Below are 19,290 nucleotides of genomic sequence, written 5' to 3'. Positions count from 1 at the left end.
TTCAAATCGGCCAGGAAAGAAGATCTCCACCGGTCTAGTGGCTGGACCTCATAGCCCTATTGTTTCCTCAGCATCTCCCTCCGTTGTCAAAACAGAAAGATGGGAGTTTGAATGTATTAAGGGCATGGTCCAGTTTCCTTACATATTCTGGCAATATTGAAATTAATAAGGGACAGAGGCAAGAGATAGGGCTACAGGGCCTCCCACCATTATACTCACCCCCCCCTTATAAAGTCAAAGATAAACCATTACACTTTATTTGGACTTTGCAAACCTGAGTTAAATTTATTGGTCGTGCTGTTTTAAAGAGCTGAAAAAGACTGAGATTTCTGAGGCCTACAGCAGGAAAAGAAAAATAGGTAGTGGAGAGGGGATAACTCAGTGATAGGGCCGAGGCTGGAGGGTTGAAAGCATTACTCAGATATTTCCCACACACCCTCCTAGCTTGAGGGGCATTCGAAAAGAATGCCCTGCCCTTTAGCTGCGCCACCAGATGACTCCCGGGAGATTGAAAAATGCCTCGGCTCTGGAGTGAGCACACCTGGGTTCAAGTTCTAACTCCACAAATAGTATTAAGTTGAGCAATTCATGTCCATTTCCCCTCCTGAGCCTCAGTTTCCTCCTCTGTCGGGCCGGGATTATTCGTGGGAGAATCACAGGAACAATTCTATACTGCTTCTGGCATAGCACAGGAAGCAGTTTGAAGCCGCTGCGCCGAGGGTAACATGTACCGAAAGCTCGAAGGAGGCAGCATTCGCTACCAGCTAGAGGATCTGGGAGTTTTTCAAGGAGGTGGCCGGTGGAAGACAGCCAGTCTCAGTGGGAGGCAGCCTTTCCGCATGCGCGCGGTCTAGAAGCCCGGCGGTGGCGAAGGGGCGGGACTAGGTTTCTGAAGGGGTTGCTATGGCACCGAGGGGCCGAGGAGGTTCACCGAACCCTTAAAACCATTGCTCCCTCCCCCACCTGCCACCATCAGGGCCGAGGGCCATTGTTCCCGGCAAAATGGCGTCAGTAATCCCCCTCCCGGTCAGAGGCCTAAGTAAAACTGAGGGTGGGAGTCGGACCATAGGTGGGAAGAAAAACTACAATTCCCAGGGTACATCGCACCCGCCTGCGAGGCGCAGGGCACGTGCCCAGGCCTAGCGGTTACATGCCGTCAAAAATCAGTTTCATAGCTTCCCTTTCCCATCCCTGCTTTGGTCGTTTCCCAGCCCCCGCGCGCGCGCACTGCGGTCCTGGGGGGCGGGGGGGGACATGCCGTGGCTGTTGCCCCCGCAACGTAACTGGGAGGCCAGTATTTGTAAATCTGTGCTTCGACTTCTAATCCCAAAGCCGGCAGGTATGGGTCTCGCGAGAAATCCCGGGAGTTGGAAAAAGGGAGTCAGGGTGGCGGGCGAAAAGGTGCCAGCGGGTACCACCTCCTAACAGCGGCGCTACCGCATTCAGAGGCTCGCGGAGACCCAAGGGTGGGCAGTGGGGGGCTAGGAAGTAGCGTGTGCCTGGACTTTTCTTTTTCTTCTTCTCTGAGGGGAGAGGGTAGAGCAGATGAGAGAGCGAGAGCCCTTCGGAACACACAGGAGGTGTCGCGCGTGCTTCCTCTAAGAGGTTTTCTCTTTGGAAGGGGGAGAAGCCTTTCTCCTCGACGCGCATCCCTCTCTCCCGCGGCGCCGAGGGGGGCGGGAGGCGTGCGCGCACTCTCGTTGGCTGGCCACTCGGCACCTCGCTGCGATAGGGGCGGTTCCGAGTTGGGGCTGCTCCGTTGGCTTTCTCCGCCCCTCCCCCTCTTCTGTTCTCCCCTCCCTTCCCCGCCCCCCTCCGCCCCTCTCTCCTACCCGTCCGAATTCCCTGGCTGGAGTACGCGTGCGTCTGCTCAGCTCCGGGCCGAGCGCGAGCTTGGGCTCGTACCCCGCTCCCCTCTCTCCGCCCGCTCTTTACCTACCGGCCGTAGCTGGCCCGGTGGGCTCGCGGGGAGACGCTCGCGCGCGCAAGCGCACACGACGCGGAGCGGAGCTCGAGACATCGAGGAGAGGAGTAAGAAGCATCGGAGGAGGCGATCGAGGAGGAGACGGTGTGTGTGTATGTGTCTGTTCTACGGTGTGGCTCGTCGTGGGGCGAGAGGAGGCTCGAGAGAGGGCGAGGGAGAAGCGAAAAGAGTCAGAGAGTCTTCCTCTGCGAGAGCCTCTAATCTGGTGAGGGTCCCGGGCCGGCCGGGGCGCTAGGAGAGAGGGAGGAGGCCGGGGGGCGTGTCTGGGATCGGGCTGAGAGATGAATGAGCCAGGGATGAATGGAGGGAGGCAGCGGCGGCCAAGAGTCTGTTAGGAGTAAGCGCCCTAGCAGGGGGCGGCTTGACCGAGGCAGGGTGAGTGCCTTCACCAGTCGGTACCGGACGAGGCCGGGCTCGGGTCTAAGGGGCTGTCGAAACTGTTGAATAGGCGGAGAGGAAAATGAAAAAGGGGAAAGTGGGGAAGGGCAGGTTTGAGGCTGAGGTGCGTTTTTGTTTTGTTTTCTTTTTTGTTTTTGATTTTTTTTTTTTGGTTGTTGAGGGGTGACAACTTTGGGAGCTGATGGAAGACCAGGGGACGGGGAAGGTGAGGAGGATACAGGAGGGGAACAGGAGACGGTTGACAAAGGACTGAGTGATCACTTAAGTGAGATTGAAGCTACTGAAAGGGAAGATCGCTTCGGGTGTGGGAAGTTCAGTTGTATTGATGGGAATAGGATGAAGGAAAGAGTAGATTTAATTCAGAGGTTCAGCTGATGTGTGAGGGACTGGATGGGGTGAGGAATATTGCTGGCTTGTTGTGTAAATGTGTTAGGCTCAAGGAGATTCTGAGGTGTTATTTGGGAAGGGGTGGTGTGTGTTGTGTGACTGACAGGTTGGGGATGGGGAGGAGATGGTATGATAGGTGAGGATGAAAGTGGTGAGGTGGCTTCACTAGACTGAAAGAGGTTTTGTTTGACTAGTTAAAAGTGGTGAAACATTTATATAATGGGGTGTGGGTGGAAATCCTGCACGTGAGTATCTCCGTATCTTGGGAGTTGAGAGACTGTTAAAATGAGACTGAACCCTCAAAACAGATGCGAATAGTATGGCTATTTTTTCTTAAGAGTTACTGTTGATTGAGACAATTATATGAATAAAACAGCCTTTGAGTTGTGAAAATCTTCTGCATAGTAGTGATTGTATCCAATTTTTGGAGATATCGTTATCTGTTTTTCATCTATAGTAAGTTGTAATACCAAGATAACTTTTGAAGAGGTCTTAGTATGTGACAGAGCAGCAGGTGTCTTTTAAGACGGTCTCTATCCTTTGGATTGATGAGTTTAAAAATTGTTTAAACTCGACAGCTCAAAGGAAAGATACCCTGCATTAAAGGATAGCAAAAATGCACTAAAGCTTAGCCGGGCGTGGTGGAGCGTGCCTGTAATCCCAGCTACTTGGGAGGCTGAGGCAGAAGAATCTCTTGAACCCGGGAGGCAGAGGTTGCAGCTAGCCAAGGTTGTGCCACTGCACTCTAGCCTGGGAGACAGAGCGAGACTCTGTCTTAAAAAATCCACTAAAGCTGACTTTGAACTAAAATAATCGTACATGATTTTTTTGGTCATTCCGAATTTATCTTTGAAAATTGGCACTCGCTTTTTGGTATGAGTTTAAATTACAACAGATTACGTGAACATTTTGTTCTCTGAATACTTATGATAAGGATGTCTTGTCCTGGTCTCATTCTGTTCTGGGTCAAGATTAATGGTTATGGATTTTAATGTTTTGTGATTATTTTTTACAAATTTTACTGATATATATTTAGTTTTCTTGGAAATGTTGCAAACTTGAGAACATTCCCATGCTGTTTTTCTTTTATTCTGCGTTGATATTGGAAACAGTGTAATCCTTGTTTAGGCTACCCGCAGTTTGGATACAAAAGGTCATATTCTGTTCATAGTCTCTCAGATTGAGATGAATACTTAATGTATTAAATAGTACAGTAGAAGTATAAAGGCACTATAAGAGCCTGGAAATGTTACACTAACTCAACCAGGCAAGGCGGCCTCCCAGTTTTGAACTAGATGTTTCTAGAGTGAAAGACATTCACATTTTGGGTCTTGAAAGTGTAAGCATGGTATATTTGGAGAATGGAATGAGATAAGGCTGGAATCTTAGGTTGAGGCTGGGGTGAATTAGAAACTCTTGATTGTTTAAGAAGGGGAATAACATAAACAGATTTATGGTGTTTCTCTCTCTGCCTTTGCTTCTGATGTCCCCCTCTACCTGGAATGCTCTCTCTCCCCCTCCCCTTGAATTTGAACTCATTCTTTTAAAACTTAACATCTGTCACCAGCTATTCCTGAAAGCCTTTCCTGGTTTCCCTTTCTTCCTTTTCCCAGCATCCTCCACCAAGCTAGGTTAGGTCCCCCTCTTTAGAGTTCTATCATACCTTGTACATAATTTTATTACGGTACTTTGGTTGGGAGGTAGGTAGGAAAGGTATTTTTCTCCTTCTATCTGAAAGAGAAATGAAGCCCAGAAAAACAAGACATGCCCTAGTAAGTGGTGGACCCCGAAATTCTGACTTCTAGACCATTGTTGATCTTCATATCACAAGTTTACATTTGCTTGAATAATTATAGTTTTAGGAGTTAGATTTCTGTAGTGTTGACTTAACTTTCTTCCATAGAGTTTTGTTTTTACTATATTGTTCATTGCTGAGCCAGTAAATGATAAAGCCAGTGGCTGCAAAGAACCAGAGTAGACAGAAGTAAAGAAAATAATGGTTATTATTATTATTTTTTAGAGGGAGTCTCACTCTGTCACCCAGGCTGGAGTGCAGCGGCGTGATCTTGGCTTACTGCAACCTCTGCCTCCCAGGTTCAAGCAATTCTCCTGCCTCAGCCTCCCTAGTAGCTGGGATTATAGGCACGTGGCACCATGCCTGGCTTATTTTTGTATTTTTAATAGAGATGGGGTTGCCCCATGTTGGCCAGGCTGGTCTCAAACTCCTGACCTCAAGTGATCCACCCGCCTCGGCCTCCCAAAGTGCTGGGATTACGGGCATGGGTCACCACGCCCGGCCCGCTATCAGATTTCTAGTCAGATAATTGAAATAAAAATAATTAACGGAGGGCTTAATTTTTTTTATTTTTAAATAATATATATACTAATATTTAACTGATTTTTTAAAAAATAATTATTTTATTATTTTTTAAGTTCTGGGGTACATGTGCAGGATGTGCAGGTTTGTTACATAGATAAACGCGTGTCATAGTGGTTTGCTGCACCTATCAACCCATCACCCAGCTATTAAGCCCAGCATGAGTTGGCTCTTTTCCCTAATACTCTCCCCTCTTTCCGCCTCCCCCACAGGCCACAGTTAACTGTTGTTCCTGGAGGGCTTAAATTTTTGTGCATGTTTTCGTGGGGAAGGAATTGTGTATAAGAAAAAAAAACCCTCCTTTCTCAGTCTCTCAATATAAGTAGACCAGCTCTATTTACAGATATACTCGATTTTGTCTCTTGGCCAAAAGCCAGAATTCTTTCAAACGAGTGGGTCTTTTCCATCTTTGTTTGAGATCATAACATTTATGATGCCGTTAGGAGACATTTGATGACTGAAAGACATCTATAAGACATTCAGAAATTTTAAAGCTTCGAAAGTAGAATTGATACAATTTTTAATTGTTTTGATAGAGCTTGTTATGAGATTTGGTTTGGCAAATGTTGAGATTGACTCACTACAGAAATGAGCTTTGATGCCCTTTCAGGGATATATTTTTCTCATGAACCTTTTTTTTTTTTTTTTGAGACAGAGTTTTGCTCTGTCACCCAGGCTGGAGTGCAGTGGTGTGATCTTGGCTCACTGCAACCTCTGCCTCCCAGGTTCAAGCTATTCTCCTGCCTCACTCAGCCTCCCGAGGAACTGGGATTATAGGTGCGTGCCACCACGCCCGGCTAATTTTTGTATTTTTAGTATAGATGGGGTTTCACCATATTGGCCAGACTGGTCTCGAACTCTTGACCTTGTGATCCACCTTCCTCAGCCTCCCAAAGTGCTGGGATTACAGGCGTGAGCCACTGTGCCTGGCTGAAAGAAATGAAGTACATTGTTTTCTGTGTTTTAGCATGGTAACTTTTTTTTTTTTTGAGAGGGAGTCTCCCTCTGTCACCCAGGCTGGAGTGCAATGGTGCGATCTCGGCTCACTGCAACCTCTGCCTCCTGAGTTCAAATGATTCTCCTGCCTCAGCCTCCCTAGTAGCTGGAATTACAGGTGCCCGCCACTGTGCCTGGCTAATTTTTGTATTTTTAGAGGAGACGGGGTTTCACAATGTTAGCCAGGCTGGTAGCATAGTAACTTTTAAAAATTGTGATAAAATTCATGTAATATAAATTTACCATTTTAACCATTTTATTTTATTTTATTTATTTTGAGATGAAGTCTCTCTTTGTCACCCAGGCTGGAGTGCAGTGGCACGATCTTGGCTCACTGTAACCTCTGCCTCCTGTGTTCAAGTGATTCTCCTGCCTCAGCCTCCCGAATAGCTGGGATTACAGGCATGCACCACCACGCCTGGCTAATTTTTGTATTTTTAGTAGAGACAGGGTTTCTCTATGTTGGTCAGGCTGGTCTCCAACTCCTGACCTCAGGTGATCCGCCTGTCTTGACTTCCCAAAGAGCTGTGATTACAGGTGTGAGCCACTGCGCCTGGCCCCATTTTAACCATTTTAAAGTGTACAGTTGTACAGTGGCATTAGGTAACTTCACGATGTTGTGCAGCTAACACCACCTCAAACGGAAATTCTGTACCCAGTAAGCAGTCACTCCCCATTCTCCCTTCCTCCAAGTCCCAGGTGACCATTAATGTTTGCCTATTCTGGATATTTCACATAAATGGAATCATATAATATATGACCTTTTGTGTCTGGCTTTCACTCAGCATGTTTTTGAGATTCATCTGTGTTGTGGCATGTAGCATTACTTTATTCCCTTTTATGGCTGAGTATTATTCCTTTGTATGGATATGCCGTATTTTGTTTATCCATTTATCAGTTCATAGATATTTGGGATGTTTCAACCTTTTGGCTTTTGTGAATAGTGCTGCTATGAATATTTGTATACAAGTTTTTGTTTGAATACCTGTTTTCATTTATTTTGGGTATACCTAGGAGCGCAACTGCTAGGTCATATATAATCCTATGTTATGTTTTGTTTTGAGACAAGGCTCTGTTGCTCAGGCTGGAGTACAGTGGCATGATCATGGCTTAGTGCAGTTTCAACCACCCAGGCTGAGGCAATCCTCCCACCTCAGCCTCCTGAGTAGCTGGGACTATAGGTGTGTGCCACCACGCCCCACACCAGGCTAATTTTTTACATTTGGTAGAGACAAGGTCTCCCTATGTTGCCCAGACTGGTCATAAACTCCTGAGCTCAAGTGATCCTCCTGCCTTAGCCTCTCAAAGTATGGGGGTTAGAGGCATGAACCACTATGCCCGGCCTATGTTTAACTTGTTGAGAAACCACCAAATTGTTTTCCATAGCAGTTGCACCAATTTTCATTGCCATCAGCCATGTATGAGGGTTCCATTTCTCCACATCCTCACCAACACTTGTTGCTTTCTGTTTTTTACTCGTTTTTTAAAAAATTATTTTTATTTATTTTTCTTTCTAAATAGCCATCATAATGGGTATGAACTGGTATCTCATTGTGGTTTTGAATTGTATTTCCCTAAGGATGTTGGGCATCTTCTCATGGCGTGTTGACTATTTGTATTTCTTCTTTGGAGAGATGTCTATTTAAGTTCTTTGCCCATTAAAAAATTTGGTTGTTTGTCTTTTTATTGTTGAGTTGTAAGAGTTTTTTTAAAAAAATATACAGTCTAGATACTAGCCCCTAATCAGACATGTGATTTGCAAACAGTTTCTTCCATTCCGTGAGTTGTCTTTCTGCTTTATTTTATTGTTTTGTTTTGTTTTGTTTTGTTTTTGAGATGCAGTCTCACTCTGTCACCCAGGCTGGAGTGCAGTGGTGAGATCTCGGCTCACTGCAACATCCATCTCCCGGGTTCAAGCAGTTCTTGTGCCTCAGCCTCCCGAGTTGCTGGGACTACAGGTGCGTGCCACCACGCCCAGCTAGTTTTTGTATTTTGGGTAGAGGTGGGGTTTTGCCATGTTAGCCAGGCTGGTCTGGAACTCCTGACCTCAGATTATCCACCCGCCTTGGCCTCCCAAAGGTCTAGAATTACAGACGTGAGCCACTGCACCCAGTCAGTATTTTATTTTATTGTAAAAATAGAGATGAGGTCTTGCTGTGTTGCCCAAGCAGGTCTCAAACTGCTGAGCTTAAGTGATCCTCCCACCTCAGCCTCCCAAAGTGTTGGGATTACGGGTATGAGCCACTGCACCCGGCCTTTTTTAACTGATTCTTTTGTACAGATTGTTAATGGGCAACTCTTCTTTAAAGGATTAAAGTAATATAGCATTAGATTAAAACACCTTTTAACCCGACTTCCTGCCCTCCCATAGATAACCATTTGTTAAGAGTTGGTTCCATGGTTGCCAAAAATAAGGATGAAAGAAAAAAAAAAGAGTTGGTTGTGGAATAGTTATAGTCCTTTTTTCTCTGTATTTACATGCATATGTTTGTACATATACAAATAACAAGTATGTGATATATATTTTATGACTTTTCTCCCGAAGATTGTCACTTACGGCTCTTTTCATATCAGTATTTATATGTTCACTTCATTCTTTTTGATTGATACATAGTATTTCTTCCTGTGTGCTTCTCTAGCTTTGACTACTAGGATCAGTTTAGAGTATGTCTTTCTAGTCTTTTTTATATGCATTCACCCATATGTGAATACATTTAGAAATACATAGTTTCATGTTTTTTTAACACAAATAGTATGTAGATGTAATATACATGTTGTACTACAACTTACTTTTCTCACCTTATAGTATATATATGTAGGAGATTTTTATATATCAGTATATATCCATCTTGCATTTTTTAAACAGATGCTTATTATTTCACAGTATGGACGTACCATGTTTATTTCAGCATTCTCCTATAGATGGATATTTAAGTTCTTTTCAGGTTGATTTTGTTTGTTTGTGTTGCTATTTAAAACAATGTTTCAGTTTTAAAAAGCCCTGTACCTACATATTTGTTCACATGCAGGAATATTTCTCAAGCGATACTACTAAGGATTGGAATTGCTGGGTGACAGTTATGCATTAGATACTTGGAATTTGCCCTATGAAAAGGCTATTCCAGTTTAGCTGCCAACAGCGCATGGAATATCAAATTTCTTATACAGTTCTCAAATTTAATAGATATTTATTTTTTGCATCCTGATAGATGAAAAATGATACTGAATCATTTGAGTTTGTACCCCTCTGTTTACTATTGAGTTTGAGTAATCCCCTTACCATACATGTATTGGCCACTTGTACTTACTTTTATTTATTTATTTATTTATTTTTTTGAGACAGAGTCTCACTCTGTCACCCAGGCTGGAGTGCAGTGGCACAGTCTCGGCTCACTACAAGCTCCACCCCGTGGGTTCACGCCATTCTCCTGCCTCGGCCTCCCGAGTAACTGGGACTATAGGCGCCCGCCACCATGCCTGGCTAACTTTTTTGTATTTTTAGTAGAGACGGGGTTTCACCATGTTAGCCAGGATGGTCTTGATCTCCTGACCTCGTGATCAGCCCGCCTCAGCCTCCCAAAGTGCTGGGATTACAGGCGTGAGCCACCGTGCCCGGCCTATGTTTAGCTTTTAAGTCCACATGGAATTTATTTTTGTGACTGGTTTTTGGTAGAGCTTTAGCTTACCACTCCTCAAAATTGATAACCAGTTATCCCAACACAACTTATTATACTACCTGTTCTTCTTAAATTTGAAATGCCATTTTTACGATAGACTGCATTCCTATACATACGTGTGTTTGTTTCTGTACTAGTTCTATTTCATTAGTCCATTTGTCTATTTTAAATTAAATTTTTTATTTTTTAAAGGCGGGATCTTGTTCTCTTGCCTAGGCTGGAGTGCAGTGGCATGGTCATAGTTCACTGCAGCCTTCAACTCCTAAGGCTCACAAGATTCTCCTGGCTTAGTGTCCCATGCCAGCTAAGCTAATTTGTCTCTTTCTGTGCTAAAACCACATTGTTTAACTTACTATAACTATATGTTACTATCTGGTAAGGCAAGTTCTTGTTGTTCTTTATCAAGATTTTCTTGGCTTTCCTTCTACTCTTTAGAGAATCAGCTTGTCGGTTTCAGACAAAAACATCTCTTTGGGATTTTGATTGAAATTGCATTGATTTTGGAATAATAGTGGGGGGAGGGGAATTGTAAACATGTTGATATTGGGTCTTTCCACCAAGGAACATGGTGTAGTTTGTGTATTTCAGTAAAATTTCATGGTTTTCTTTATGTAGGTGTTGTATATTTGTTCTTGAGTTTGTTCCTAGACTAGTATTTTATAGCTTTGTTGCTCTTATGAACAGGATAATTGTTTTTGTTTGTTTGTTTGTTTTTGAGATGGAGTCTTGCTCTATCTCCCAGGCTGGAGTACAGTGGCACGATCTCGGCTCACTGCAACCTCCGCCTCCCTGGTTCAAGCGATTTTCCTGCCTCAGTCTCCCGAGTAGCTGGGACTGCAGGCATGCGCCACCATGCCTGGCTAATTTTTTTGTATTTTTAGTGGAGACGGGGTTTTGCCATGTTGGCCAGGCTGGCCTCAAGCTCCTGACCTCAGGTGATCCACCTGTCTGGGCCTCCCAATGTGCTGGGATTACAGGCATGAGCCACCGTGCCTGGTCGATAGTTGTTTTTTAAATTACATTTTGTAATGATTACTGAGATATATGGCAGATTTCTGTATGTTGATTTTGTCTTTGGCCTGTTTGCTGAACTGTTGTTAGTTCCTTGTTAGTTATAGTTTTTTAGTTGATTTTCTTGGATTTTCTAGATAGATAAACATGTAGTCTGTAAGTTTTGAGTTTTGTCTCCTACTTTCTAACATTTGTAGGTCTTGTTTTATTTCCTCATTTGGTAGTAGAAATCTTGGCTTATTCCTGACTTTAATGATTGTTTATGTGAAAGATGCTTGCCTTCATGTGTGGGATAAATGCTAATTGAAGCCACACTGAGATTCCTTGCTTAAACTTATCAGAGTGTTAAAAATCAAAATGTTTGATAACACTCTTTGTTGTCAAGACTGTGGGGTAAAAGACACTCACACGTTGGAGGTAGGAGTTTAAATTGGTACATTGCCCATGGAAGGCAATTTGGCAGCATTATATAAAGATACACATGTATTACATACATTATTCTGGATATATTAGTATACTTAAATAAATAAAAGTTTAAAAAATAAATATGCAAATTTCCTTTGATCTTGGCAGGGCACAGTGGCTCACACCTGTAATCCCAGCACTTTGGGAGGCCGAGGCCGGCGGATCACCTGAGCCCAGGAGACCAGCCTGGCCAACATGGTGAAACCTCGTCTCTACTGAAAATACAAAAATTAGCCAGGCATGGTGGCGTGCGCCTGTAATCCCAGCTACTCCGGAGGCCGAGGCAAGAGAATTGCTTGAACCTGGGAGGTGGAGGTTGCAGTAAACTGAGATCGCACCACTGCACTCCAGCCTGGGCGACAGAGTGAGACTCTGTCTTAAAAAAAAAAATTTGCTTTGATCTAGCAATTCTAGTTCAGGGATACACACACACACACACACACACACACACACACACACACACACACAATGAAATCTACAATGTTATTTATAATAGCAAACAATTGAATACTACAAAATAAGAATGAGAAACTTATATGTACTGAAAAGGAAAAACATGTATCTTACGTTACTATGACTATAAAAAGAGCTTGGTGTGTACTGCGTTCCTTTTTGTGTCGATAGGGAAGGAGAGAACATATATTTGTTAATTTGCCTGAAGAGATTCTGGAGGAATACACAAGAATCTGTTGAGTGGTTACCTGTTGGTGGGGCAAATGGAATTGAATGGAAGGGAGATAGAGTTGGGAATGGGCCTGCCCTTTATAAACCTCTTTAGTTGATATTTGAGCCACATGATTGTATTATATATATGTATATGTGCGTGTGTATATGTATAATATATTACATACATTGTATATATATATATGTCTTTTAGTTTTTTTTGAGACGGGGTCTCACTCGGTCACCCAGGCTGGAGTGTAGTGGCACAATCACTGCTAACTGCAGCCTCAACCTCCCAGGCTCAAGCAATCCTCCTACTTCAGCCTCCCAAGTAGCTGGGACTACAGGCACATACTACATGCCTGGCTATGTTTTTTTTTTTTTTTTTTTTTTTGAGATGGAGTCTCGCTCTGTTGCCCAGGCTGGAGTGCAGTGGCGCTGTCTTGGCTCACTGTAACCTCTGCCTCCAGGGTTCAAGCGATTCTCCTGCCTCAGCCTCCTGAGTGGCTGGGATCACAAGCACATGCCACCATGCCCAGCTAATTTTTGTATTTTTAGTAGAGACGAGGTTTTGCTGTGTTGGTCAGGCTGGTGTCGAACTCTTGACCTCAGGTGATCCACCCACTTTGGCCTTCCAAAGTGCTGGGATTATAGGCGTGAGCCACTGTGCCCAGCCACAGTTGTCTTTATATATATTCCTAGGGCTTAGATAAGTGTATTTATCATTTTATGAAGGAAAAATGGCCACATGTAGGTAATTATATGTAACTGTGAACTTAGTAAGAGACTCCAGGTTTGAGGCCTGATTTTTGCAAACTTTTTCACTGGGCCATGTTTCTACATTGCTGAATGTAGAAGAGATATTATCCTGGTCACTGGAGCATATCCCTTTGGCAGTGCCAACATGGTTCATTACTGGAAAACTTTAGAATATATATGATTTTCTGCCTTCCTAAATAGAGTCTCCTGAAAATCATTTAATGTTTTCTGGAGTATTGTTGAATAGTACTTTAATATAGTGCTGTCCCTAGGGGTTTTTGAGACGTAGAAAATAAAAGCTTGCATTTGTTGATTATTATATTGTGCCTGGCACTGTGCTAAATATTTTATATGTGTATTTCATATTGGTCCTGTGAGATTTCACAAATGCAATCAAGAATGATTGAGGTTAACTAATTTGCCCAAAATCTCTTCCAAGGGTTGAAAGGCAGAATTTTGATTCCAGATTTCTCCCACTCCAGAGTGTGTGTGTTTTTTGTTTTGTTTTGTTTTTGTTTTTGTTTTTGTTTTGAGACAGAGTCTCACTCTGTGATCCAGGCTGGAGTACAGTGGTGTGATCACAGCTCACTGCAGCCTCAACCTCCCTAGGCTCAGGTGATTGTCCCCACCTTAGCTTCTCAAGTAGCGGGGGCTACAGGCGCACAATACCACACCCAGCTAATTTTTTATTTTTTGTAGAGACAGGGTTTTGCCATGTTGTCCAGGCTGGTCTTGAACTCCTGAGCTCAAGCAATCTGCCAGCCTCAGTCTCCCCAGGTGTTGGGATTATTACAGGTGTGAGCCACCACTCCCAGCCGAGCCTGGGTTCTTTTTTTTTTTTTTTTGGTGGATCAGCTAATTTTGAATTTCAAAATAATAAGTTCACAAAAGCTATTATTAATGAAAATATTCAACACCCAAGGTGATTTACGAAGTTTAACTGAGATACTATCTTGTTCCCAGAACATTTATAAACACAATATATATATATATATATATATACACACACACATATATATATCTCACTGAGTTAAATTTATATATTGAAAATAGGAATACAAGATATAAAAAAACGCAAAGGTTTAACTGAAAGTTTTTGTAATTATATACTTATATTGGGATTGCAAGATGAATATAATGCTATTTATTTTATTCTTTTCTTTCTGAATTTATAGGGCTTGGAAGTATTTTGCACAGAAGACGATCTGTGTTCTGACATTTCCCTAAAGTTCTTTGAACCTCAAGATAGAGATGATCTCTATTTTTATATTGCCACGTAAATAGGTTTGGTGCTCACCCTTCATTGTTTTCTTTCTTTTTTTTTTTTGGTACTGAGTCTCACTCTGTCGCCCAGGCTGGAGTGCAGTGGTGTGATCTCGACTCATTGCAACCTCTGCCTCCTGGGCTCAAGCGATTCTCGTGCCTCAGCCTCCCGAGTAGCTGGGACTACAGGCGTGTGCCACCATGTCTGGCTAATTTTTTTCTGTATTTTTAGTAGAGACGGGGTTTCTATTCATATGAAGGTAGTTCAACTCCTAAGGATCTGGGATAGGAAATAAGAGAAGAAAAATGCTGTTTCTAGAATCGCCTCTTTGTGGTTCTAATTTCTTCTCATCAGTAACTATAATTGCCAAAATAATATTTTTAAAACTCTGGGAAATATGAATTCACTTTGGTAATAGTTCATTCCGAGTATGTTTTAATAACTCTAGATAAATATATTTAAATACCCTTATATTTTAACATCCGCCAAATTGAATGGATTTTGAAGAATCCACTCAAATATATATATATATATATATATATATATATATATTTTTTTTTTTTTTTTTTTTTTTTTTTTTTTTGAGACAGAGTCTTGCTTTGTTCCCCAGGCTGGAGTGCAGTGGCGCGATCTTGGCTCACTGCAAGCTCTGCCTCCCGGGTTCACGCCATTTTCCTGCCTCAGCCTCCCGAGTAGCTGGGATTACAGGCACCCGCCACCACGCCCAGCTAAGTTTTTGTATTTTTAGTAGAGACGGGGTTTTACCGTGTTAGCCAGGATGGTCTCGACCTCCTGACCTCGTGATCTGCCTGCCTCGGCCTCCCAGAGTGCTGGGATTACAGGCGTGAGCCACCGCACCCGGCCTCAATTATTTTTTTTTTTTTGAGATGGAGTCTTGCTCTGTCGCCCAGGCTGGAATGCAGTGGCACCATCTCGGCTCACTGCAAGCTCCACCTCCCGGGTTCATGCCATTCTCCCGTCTCAGCCTCCTGAGTAGCTAGGACTACAGGCGCCTGCCACTACGCCGGGCTAATATTTTGTATTTTTAGTAGAGACGGGGTTTGACCGTGTTAGCCAGGATGGTCTTGATCTCCTGACCTCGTGATCCGCCCGTCTTGGCCTCCCAAAGTGCTGGGATTACAGGTGTGAGCCACCACGCCCAGCCGCCCGGCCTCAAATATTTTAATGTTTAGTCAGGTCTTATGTTAGTTTATGAGAACCAAGACTCAGTTTTGTACTGCGAGGCAGTGAGTTATTCATGTTTGTGATCATTGATTGTGGTCAGAACCACAAAGCTGAAAGACTGTAAAAGGAACATGTGAACCTTCTATGTTCAATATACTGACTTTGGAGTGGAATTTGCTTTTTCTTTTTTTTTTTCTTTTGAGACGGAATCTCGCACTGTTGCCCAGGCTAGAGTGCAGTGGTGTGATCTGGGCTCACTGCAAGCGCTGACTCCCAGGTTCACGCCATTCTGCCTCAGCCTCCCGAGTAGCTGGAACTACAGGCGCCCGCCACCACACCCCTCTAATTTTTTGTATTTTTAGTAGAGACGGGGTTTCATCGTGTTAGCCAGGATGGTCTCGATCTCCCGACCTTGAGATCCGCCTGCCTCAGCCTCCCAAAGTGCTGGAATTACAGGCGTAAGCCACTGCACCCAGCCAGAATTTGCTTTTAATTAATGTTATTTCCTTAGTTTTTCATGGAAAATGTGAATTTTCCCACCTTTGCCAGAGAAAATACTTATATTTTTTATATTGAAGCCCAAAGTTTTTTTGTTAAGTTGCAAGGCTAAATTAAATTATTCTAATTTACAAAGTTGCTAGATAACTAGAATGGAATTATCTTTAAAAGTGGATTTTGGGGACAGGCATGGTGGCCCATGACTGTCATCCCAGCACTTTGGGAGGCCAAGGAGGGAGAATCTCTTGAGCCCAGGAGTTTGAGACTAGCCGGGGCAACGTGGCTTGACTTCATCTCTACAAAAAAAATTAAAAATTAGGAGTTTGGTGGCATGTGCCTGTAGTCCCAGCTACTCGAAAGGCTGAAGTCGGAGGATCGCTTAAGCCTGGGAGGTCAAGACTGCAGTGAACCGTGATCACACCACTGCAATTAAGCCTGGGCGACAGAGTGAGACCCTGTCTCAAAAAAAAAAATGGATATTGGGATTTACAAATATGGAACGCTTCACGAATTTGTGTGTCATCCTTGTGCAGGGGCCATGCTAATCTTCTCTGTATCATTCCAATTTTAGTATATGTGCTGCCAAAGCAAGCATGAGCCTGTGGTTGTTTTGTTTTGTTTTGTTTTGTTTTGTTTTGTTTTGTTTTGTTTGTTTTGTTTTGTTTTGTTTTGTTTGAGACGGAGTCTTGCTCTGTTGCTCAGGCTGGAGTGCAGTGGTGCGATCTTGGCTCTCTGCAACCTCCACCTCCTGGGTTCAAGCAGTTCTCTGCCTCAGCCTCCCGAGTAGTTGGGATTACAGGCGCCTGCCACCATGCCCAGCTAATTTTTGTATTTTTAGTAAAGATGGGGTTTCATCAGCTTGGCCAGGCTGGTCTTGAACTCCTGACCTCATGATCCACCCTCCTCGGCCTCCCAAAGTGCTGGGATTACAGGCATGAGCCACCGCGCCCGGCCGAGCCTGTGTTCTTAAACTGTTTTATGGTCAAAATCCATGATGGCCCCACATATACCATAGTCAAGAAACTATTGAGGCCTGGCACGGTGGCTCGTGCCTATAATCCCAGCACTTCGGGAGGGTGATGAGGGCAGATTGCTTGAGCCCAGGAGTTTGAGACTAGCCTGTGCAACATGGCAAAACCCTGTCTCTACAAAAAAATACAAAAAGTTAGCTAGGTGTGGAGGCTCAAGCCTGTAGTCCCAGCTACTTGGGATGCTGAGGTGGGAGGATCACTTGATCCCAGGGAGGTCAAGGCTGCAGGAAGCCATGATTGCTCCACTGCACTCCATCCTGGGTAACAGAGTGAGGCCCTATCTCAAAAAAAAGAAAAAAAGGAAGCTTTTGAATCCATGATGGCCCCAGATACGTTATAGTTAGTGAAGTTCTTGGCCTAGTTTTTCTTACTCGTTGTTTACCTTTAGGTCACCAGCTATTACATTTTATTGTTGTCGGGCCTTTACTTTCCTCCTGGGATTCTTAACCCAGGAGGCCAAGCTAAAGATGAGAGTGGACACAATGAGGGGTGGGAGGGTAAGTATAGTTTTTAAAAGTTATATTTGATAATGTGATGGTTTTGATTTTCATCAAAATGTTTTACTTTCAGATTTTTTTTTTTGAGACAGAGTTTCACTCTTGTCACCCAGGCTGGAGTGCAATGGCACGATCTTGGCTCACTGCAACCTCTGCCTCCTGAATTCAAGTGATTCTCCTGCCTCAGCCTCCCGAGTAGCTGGAATTACAGGTGCCCGCCACCATGCCCAGCTAATTTTTGTATTTTTAGTAAAAACAGGTTTCACCATGTTGGCTAGGCTCGTCTGGAACTCCTGACCACAGGTGATTGCCCATCTTGGCCTCCCAGAGTTCTGGGATTACAGGCGTGTACCACCGCGCCCAGCCATATTAAAAAAATTTTTTTTTTACAGGCAGAATCTCTCTTGTCACCCAGGCTGGAGTGCAATGTTGCAATCATGGCTCACTGTAGCCTCCTGGGATCAAGTGATCCTCCCACCTCTGCCTCCTTAGTAGCTGGGACTATAGGCGTGGACCACCATGCCCAGCTTATTTTTTTTAAGTTTATTTTTTGTAGAAACAGGGTCTCCCTGTGTTGCCCAGGCTGGTCTCAAACTCTTGGGCTCAAGCTATCCTTCTGCCTTGGCACCCCCTGCCCCAAATACTGGGAGTACAGGTGTTAGCCACTGGCCCCGGCCAGGACATCATATTTTATTGAGATACAATTTATATAACATAGAATTTACAAATATAATATAAAAGTCAATGATTTTCAGTACATTTATAGAGTTGTAAAATCTTGATTACAACTCAATTTTAGTTCATTACCATCATCCCTGAAAGATTGCTTGTGCTTATTTGCAGTCAGTCCTGTTCCTGTGCCCCAGCCCCAACCACTAATCTATTTTCTGTTTCTGTAGCTTTGTATTTTCTGGACATTTCATATAAATGAAATCATATAGTATGCAGTCTTTTCCTCTGACATCTTTCACTTAGCATAATGTCTTCATGGTTCATCCTTGTTGTAGCATATATCAATACTCCATTCCTTTTTTTTTTTTTTTATTTTTAGAGATGAGACCTCGCTGTGTTGCCCAGGCTAGCAGGTAGTGGCTATTCATAGGCGTGATCATAGCACACTGCAGCCTTGAACTTCTGGGCTCAAGTGATCCTCCCACCTCAGCCTCCTGGGTAACTGAGATTATAGGTGTGCGCCACCACACCTGACACCATTCGTTTTTATTGCCCAGTAATATTCTTTTTTTTTTTTTTTTTGAGATGGAGCTTCACTCTTTCGCCCAGGCTGGAGTGAAGTGGCGCCATCTTGGCTCACTGCAACCTCTGCCTCCTGGGTTCAAGCGATTCTCCTGCCTCAGCCTCTTGAGTAGCTGGGATTATAGGTACCCACTACCACGCCTGGCTAATTTTTGTATTTTTAGTAGAGATGGGGTTTCACCATGTTGGCCAGGCTGGTCTCGAACTCCTGACCTCAAATGATTTACCTACCTCAGCTTCCCAAAGTGCTAGGATTACAGGCGTGAGCCACTGTGCCCAGCCTGTCCATTAATATTCTATTACACCTAATACATTTTGTTTATCCATTCATCAGTTGATAGACATTTGGATTGTTTCCACCTTTTGGCTATTGTGAATAGTGCTGCTATGAACACTTGTACAAGTTTTTGTGTGGACATATGTTTTCATTTCTCTTAGGTAGATGATATCATATGGTAACTCTGTTTAACTTACTGAGGAACTGCCAGACTGTGTTCCAAAGCAGCTGTACCATTTTACATTCCCACTAGCAATGTATGAGGGTTCTGTTTTCTTCATATGCTTGCCAACACTTGTTACTGTCCTTTTTTATTGTAGGGCGTGAAGTGGCATTTCATTGTGGTTTTGATTTGCATTTCCACAATAAGTAATGATGTGGAACAAGTTTTTATGTGTTTATTGGTCTTTTGGATTTCTTCTTTATAGAAATGTCTATTCAGATCTTTTGCCCATTTTAAGATTGGATTATTTGTCTTGTCATTAATGGGTTCTTTTTTTTTTTTTTTTTTTTACACAGGGTCCCACTCTGTCACCAAGGCTGGAGTGCAGTAGTGTGATCTCAGC

At 43.5% G+C, this 19,290-nt stretch overlaps 1 protein-coding gene and 1 non-coding gene across 6 annotated transcripts in view; one reads left to right on the top strand and one right to left on the bottom strand.

The window, feature by feature from the left end:
- Positions 1–1,790: 1,790 nt before the first annotated feature.
- Positions 1,791–19,290, top strand: part of WNK3 (WNK lysine deficient protein kinase 3) — a 168,319-nt gene continuing 150,819 nt past the window's right edge. For 2 of the 5 annotated variants that reach the window (XM_055269109.2, XM_055269108.2), the window contains exon 1: positions 1,791–2,189. The gene's annotated coding sequence lies outside the window, so the exon portion shown is untranslated. The remainder of the gene's footprint in view (positions 2,190–19,290) is intronic. The other 3 variants (XM_063634814.1, XM_063634815.1, XM_055269110.1) reach the window with 2 other exon arrangements.
- LOC129476504 (U6 spliceosomal RNA) lies at positions 16,154–16,256 on the bottom strand. The gene has a single exon (XR_008654945.1). It is a non-coding gene; the product is annotated as a U6 spliceosomal RNA (small nuclear RNA).

This window comes from Symphalangus syndactylus, chromosome X (assembly GCF_028878055.3).
Source record: "Symphalangus syndactylus isolate Jambi chromosome X, NHGRI_mSymSyn1-v2.1_pri, whole genome shotgun sequence".
Classification (NCBI taxonomy): Eukaryota; Metazoa; Chordata; class Mammalia; order Primates; family Hylobatidae; genus Symphalangus; species Symphalangus syndactylus.
This window is presented reverse-complemented; position numbering and strand designations above follow the sequence as displayed.